This window comes from Aedes albopictus, chromosome 2 (assembly GCF_035046485.1).
Source record: "Aedes albopictus strain Foshan chromosome 2, AalbF5, whole genome shotgun sequence".
NCBI classification, from domain to species: domain Eukaryota; kingdom Metazoa; phylum Arthropoda; class Insecta; order Diptera; family Culicidae; genus Aedes; species Aedes albopictus.
In genome coordinates, this window is record NC_085137.1 from 21,757,719 (window position 1) to 21,764,711 (window position 6,993).

Here is a 6,993-nt window from a genome sequence, read left to right on the forward strand (position 1 = left end):
GGCAATGCCCGGATAATGACGCCTCCAGAGCACTACTTTTGGATACCCTTGAGGTCCGAGATAGACAACCCTTTGTTCTTGTGTGAGAAATGTGTTGGGGACCCGCGATGTCACTTACATGGGATGTATTTTCGACTTCTTCGCTCTGCTGGTATGAAAGTTTAATTCGCTTGTGTTTTCTTCTCCAGTTTTCTCTGTTTTGTACTCTTTTTTTTTTTGTTTTTTGAATTCTTTTAGGAATGTCTTCAGAAATTCCTCCAAGATTCAATCAAGAAATCATTCTAGGGATTGATCCTGGAATTCCTCCATGAATCCCATGCAGGGATTCATTCCCAAGGAACTCCCGCAGGAATTCCCGAGGAACTCCTGCAGGATTTTGAAAGGAGTAATTCCTGAGGAATTCCAGGAGTAATTCCAGAATAGCTCCTGAAAAAAATTCCGAGAAACTCCCGGGAAACTCGTGGAGGAATTCATGGGAAGTCCTGGAGGGATTCTCGTGAATAATAGTAATAGAATCTATGCAATTAAAAATAAAGAGATACAGAGCTTGAAGGTCTTAGTTCCAGAATAGTGTGGATGACCTAGATCACCAAGATCGTTCATCCTGTATAAAATTTGGCTCAGAATGTGACACAAACTTCGGAGTACTTTGGAGGCCTTAGAATAGCTCTGGAATGAAAACTTCAACAGACCACATTGCATGTCAAGGATCAGTCAAAAGACTTGAGGATAAGCAAAACGATGAAATTTGAGCAAAAAATGTAGAATTTACAAAAAAATAAATATACAAAAAGCCACGTATTTTCGGCTACCAACAAAAGGAGGGATGGTTCAAAGGGGTGAGGTACCATGCATTTCTTAGCATAACTATTCTCCTTGACTTTAAAAAAGACTCCAGGGTAAAATGTTTTAAAACAAGGATGATATTGCATTTCGACCATAAGAAGATCGTCTCGGGTGTTTACGGGTCATATATTTAAAAAAAATACCTGTACCATTTTCAAAATGTTGTGATGCCCTAAATGGTAGATATATTTAAGACCTTGTTTTCTCGAATCATTTTGGCTGATACAAATTTCATTTTGACTTTTGTACCCTTCCAAAAATGTGTGGCTGGATTTTGAATTTTGAGGGGGCAAATGAAATATATTTATCAAAATATCACGTCTTGCTGAAAATTCTTTAAACAATCCAATGAGTTTTTAATATCTTTCTGAACAAATGCTTGTACAATGGGGCGGGGGGGTGGATGGCCTCGATCAGCCAAAGAGTAGTGAGATCCAGGGCTTTCTTCGTATATTCCATTTCGTCAATAATTTTTCGAAGAATTCTGCAACATAGATTGTCATGGGTTCCTTCTGAAACTTTGCCATTTGCCATTTCTGAAGACATCGAGAAATCCTTTTTAAATCCTTCAAAAAAATCTAAAGCGATTTTTTCAGAGTTTATTTAAAAGATTCTTTCCTGAAATCTTCCGGTGGTTCCTTAAAAAACTTTTCTAGAGATTGTTTCAGAATTTTTTATAGTTATCAAGAACAGGAATTGCTCTACAGATTCTATTGAAAATTCTCACAGGAATGTGTCCAGAAATTCCTTCAGGGATTCATTCAGGAAATTTAGTAGCGATTCCTGCATGTGTTTCCCCAGAAATTGCTCCAATATTTCCTCAAAGGATAATCGCAAGAATTTCTCCAAAAATTCTTTTAGAATTTATTTGATTTTTCTTTTGTTTAGTGATTTCTACAGGTATTCATGCTTATCTAGGCGTTGCACTGGATATTCCTACAGGAATTCAGAATTACGTCCAAAAATGGTTCCTTTAAAGAATGGGTGGAATACTATCTGAAAACCTTCTATTAATTACTAAAATTAAAATTGAATTTTTAAATCTTTCGTCCAAGTTTTTCTTCAGGAAGTTTTCAGAAATTCCTCAAGGAGTTTCTTCTAGAATTTCTTAAGATATGTATTCCTATAGAGATCCGTTCGACAGTTCGTCCTAAGATTTTGGAAGGATTCTACAGAGATTTCTTCAGAAATTCCTTTAGAGATTCTTTCAAAAATTCCTGCTCAGATTCCTTCTAGACAGGGACGCGAGATGATTTTTTGTTAAATCAGTTAAACTTTTTCTAAAAACCTGTATTCCATGTCAATAATATAAACCCCTCTAGCTCAAAAACATGTATTTCATAATAAACATAATCTGTATAAATGCCCAAAAATTTGCATAATACAGACAAATCTGTATATATGGCAACCCTGCTTCTAGAACTGCTTAAGTGATTCGTTCAAAAATATCTTCAGCGACTTTTTAAAAAAATTGCATTTCAACAAGGGATTTTTTGAAAAATTCTCCCACGAGGTTTTTTTTTGAAAATCCTTCAAAAATAAATTTTTAAACCCTGTAGTGATTCTTTCAGAAATTCTTCCAATGATTCCTACAAAACTTTAGAGATTTCTCCCGATTTTTTTTATTGCTTCAGAATGTTTTGCAGGAATTGTTTCAGATATTTCTTCAGGTACTTTTCCGAAGTTCCTCCAGAAAGTGCCCCAAAAATTGCTGAAATTTTTAAACAAATCCCTGGTGGGATTCTCTGAAGGAATCTAATAAAAAGTATTATCGTTGGAGATTCATAGAGAAAATTCTTAAAAAATTTCTGGAGAGATTTCTGAAGCCCTTAATATAGTTATGTGTGGAGTAATCCCTGGAAAAATATCTTAGAATATTCCCGAAAAAAAATTTTAGATACCTCGCTAGTTGCTAGACAACTTCACAAGAAACTTATGGACGAACTTCGGAAATCATTCCAATGGAACATTGCTTGATAATTCTCTGGATTTTTGAAGATATGTCTTATTAAATTTCTGAGCTCTGAATGATTTTTTTGGATGAAATCTAAGAAGAACTCCTGGAGGTACATGTGGAGAATTCTTCTGTAGAATTTTTACAACAATTTCTGAGCGATTAGTACACAAAAATCCTACAAAAACGAAAAAAAACTGGAGGAATTCCTTAGAAAATCACTAAAGAAATTTCTGCAAGTACACATTACTTTTTAAAGGCAGTCTTCAAAAGAATTCGCATGTGTTCATAGAGGAATTTCTAGAACAAATTCTTAAAAAATGTCAAGAAACAGGCTTTGGACTAATTTCCGCAAGAATTGCTGAGATAACCGCAGGAGAAATCTCTGAAGCATAACCGGAAAAATTAATCTGAAAGAATCTCTGATGATATATTTGAATAAGTCCTAAGCAATCCCTAAGGAAATACCTGGATGAACTTCTATAAAAACCCCTAAAAAAACTACCAGTAAAACTCTTGAGAAATTTTAAGAGGAATTTCTGATTAAATAACCTGAGTGAATCAATAGAGGATTACCTAAAGAAACCTCTGGAGAAATTTTTCAATAATTTCTGAAAGAGATCCTGGAAAAAATCTATTTTCATAGAGGGATTTCTGCAAAAAAAAAATCTGAATCTAGCAAAAAATTCTGTAGGATTTGCATATTTAAAAAATCTTCAGAGGAATTCCTCGAGAAACCCCTGGAACATTCATAGAAAAATTGTTAAGTACTTTTGTGAGAAATCCACATATATAGAATAACTGTCACATGCATGAACTTCTGTAGCACTTCTTGAAGAAATTTCCTAAAGGAACCCTAGGAGGAATTTTCGAAGGAATTACTAAAAAGAATAATAGATCAGTTTCAAGATGAATATTTTTAGAGATCTTTTTTAAGAAGCTTCTGAATAAGACACAAACTGTTGTGGTCTAACCAGTTGTTTCAGTTGTGTGGAAGTTCCACTTAGCTCCAAAAGCTACAAATATGTAGATAACCTCAGAATTTCGAGCTGAACCTTGAATTCAGGTTATCCCTACATCTTCGAGTCTTCTCGTGGTGTAGTGGCAACGCGCCTGTCTAGTGAGTATGAGTCGTGAGTTCGAGTCTCACCGAGAGGACGACTAACTTTATCGAAAACTCCACCCAATTTGTCTAATTTTCACCCACGCCAGTATTTGTAAAGTCTAGCTTTTGGAGTTAAGTACTGTCCAACGATGCTGTACCCAGTAAACCACGTATCGTAAAACGATATTCATTCAAATTCGTATTTGATTCTGTTAGAAATCGAAATCGCAGGGAATGATAAGTGTTGCAGTAGTAATGTCGAAAAAACTTGTATAGAAATCGGTATTGCGATGCAATTACGACGGGCAATGTTATTAACAGCACAAGACGTAAATAGAGCAAACCAGAATCGTTACTAGTCAATAAAAGATACTATAACATATATCCAGTCAGACAAGCATTGAGCGCAATCGTAATGACTTCAATGAAATTGTCACCCAGCAAACCAAGACAATAATGAATATAAATCGTAATTCCGATTCGGCCGGAAGTTTCTTGTTTTTCAATACAGGACTGGAAAAATACTTACAAGACAAAATGTTTAATTTCCACATCCCTGCAGTACATGCACGTAAGGAACAGACCAGCAGTCAACGCATTTAGCATAGCATAATCCCGCTCCCCCCCACATCACTTCCACCGGTACGGTACTACCCACAATTTGACACTAATTCCACTCACCGCGCCGCCATTCCTGAATCCGTTTTTATCCAAGTTTTCATTACACCATAAAATCAAAACCCACCCACTGATTGCAATTATAGCACAGAATGATAAATATTAGCCGGAAATTAAAATTGGGGGCTGATATTCACTTAATCCTTGGGAATGTTTGGGTTGCTGCATATCGTTTCTCCAGCTGTTCGGCATTTGGATTGGGAAATCTGATCTCCACATCCTTGCTCCAGGCATACAGAGCACGCCTTACCGAAACGTTGCTGTTTTCTCTGCTGCCGATGACCGACCCACAAGCTGTTCCACTAGAAACGAAAATAATTCGCGAGAAACATTATTTTTTCCGCGACGACGGACGGACGACGACGACGACGGCTGGAGCGCGACGGCACTGTTATAATGTAAACAAGACAAACAGTATAAAGCGCAATCTAAAATCGTTAGAAGTTGTATATCTGACAGATCCCAATACAACATCAGGTCTGAAAAGCACGAAATGAAGTCGCAAAGACTTTGAGAAAATTGCGTCCGAGTCTCTGTATCAGTACCGTTGGTAAAATAACAAGGCATTTGATACGGGAAACCTTTGAGTTCAAGTTGGCCAAATTTCAATGCCTTTTCAAGAAAGATGAGTTGGTACCGAGGTACGGTATACGATTCTGGATCTCAAGATTCTGTGTTCAATGCTGGATACTGACATTCCAACTTTTTTTTACTTTTCATCGGCAATATGGGACATCGTATTACTTATCATTGATAGTCGTTTTTATTTTTCCGACGATACTTTGGTACATCATATTACTGTTCTAACCAAGTCGTGAAAAGTCGTCAGAAGTATATATATGGCCTCCACTTTGGTACGTATATAGCCGTTTCGTGCACTTTGTACGAGTATGTTGGTTCTTATATGGATATGCATAACACAAATTATACAGACCAAAATGTTTACTGGGTAAGATCTACAAGTACACTCAATGGGTTATTGTTACATTACTGATGAGGTAAAATATCCCATAGGTACATGGTTCTGTGGAGAACTAGCTTCCAAAGATTTTCTAGGCCATCAAAGAAGATTCGCATTGGCTTAAGGTATGTAAGCATAATCAATGGATTGTTGTTATATAACTGATATTCCAACTTCCAGCAGGTCCATGAAGTATTGTTCTGCAATAAACTAATTTCAAAAGATGATCTAGGATACCCAAGAACTTCTGTGAATAAAGATCTGAAAATCTACAAACGTAACCATTGAGTTGTTGTTACATTACTAATGCCGTGTAACATCCAACAGTTCCATGGCACATAGATGGCTGTAAAGAGCTGCTTTCCAAAGAAATATACTCTAGGTCACCCAAGAACATCCACGAGTGAAGGCTTGAAAGTTTACAAGTGTATTCAGTCAATTGTTGTTCCGTTACTGATACGCAGCATCATCGTACAGGTCCATGGAGCATGGTCCTGTAGAGAACTAATTTCCAAAGATTCTATAGGTTATACACAAACTTCCGCAAGTAAATGCTTTAAGACTTTGCATCTATACTGTACTACTAGTTATTTTACAATCTTCAACTTCATAAACTTTTTTCCCTAATCCCCCAAAAATCTCAATTTTACTTCTCCAGTTCGTCATCGAAGGTTTCACCGTACTCCAAGTTTGACTAAAATGTAACAATATTTGCAAAGACTTCGATTTTTATTGGCCCTTTTACCCTGTGTTGTTAATTTTTGCCATGCATATGCTTGGAAGGCATTTTCCAAAACCAACGAAAAGTAAACATTCCAACTGACACTTGATATACTTTAAATTAGAACACTCACAGTTGTTTTCTACATGGTTTGCAATAGCGCTGATTTCCACTAAGAACCATTCATCTATACATCCCTTTATAGCATGGGATCATTTTTCACACTTCCACTGCACTGATTCTTCTAATCCTGCTGGTAATCCTTAGATTGATCCTATTTTGCGAGATTGCTCCGTTCACCCTTCTCTAGGATTGGAGTCGGCCCCGTTTTTGGATGATGATGTCAAGATTCAGTTGCTAAATTAATATCCAGCAGTAGTGTAATCCCATTCGGTAATCCTTTGTGTCTGATGAAAAAGCTGTGGCTCCGACGTCGATTCACTTTTCCTGGACTACAACTTTAAATTCACTACACAGAGTGGCTGATGCTATTCCAAAAACTTGTCAAACATCACAATCACCAAGTGTGAATCATATTCGCTTCCGAGAGCGCTATAATATTTCCCCACTCGAAGCGCTATTTTCGTTTCGCACGTATCCAACTCGATCAGCACACCGAAAACTCTCCCAACTCACAGGTGAAAAATCCACTGGTAATCCTTAGGTATGACATGCGATGCAACCAACGGCGGAAAAAATTCAGCCGCAAAACATCAGCGTGAGTAATC

General features: G+C 36.8%; 1 protein-coding gene across 1 annotated transcript in view; it reads right to left on the minus strand.

The window, feature by feature from the left end:
* The window catches only part of LOC109429600 (protein sickie), a gene marked incomplete in the record, with an annotated part of 611,771 nt that extends 605,134 nt beyond the window's left edge, over positions 1-6,637 (minus strand). The window contains 1 exon segment of the mRNA XM_062849286.1: positions 6,399-6,637.
* Between the last annotated feature and the right edge of the window lie 356 nt (positions 6,638-6,993).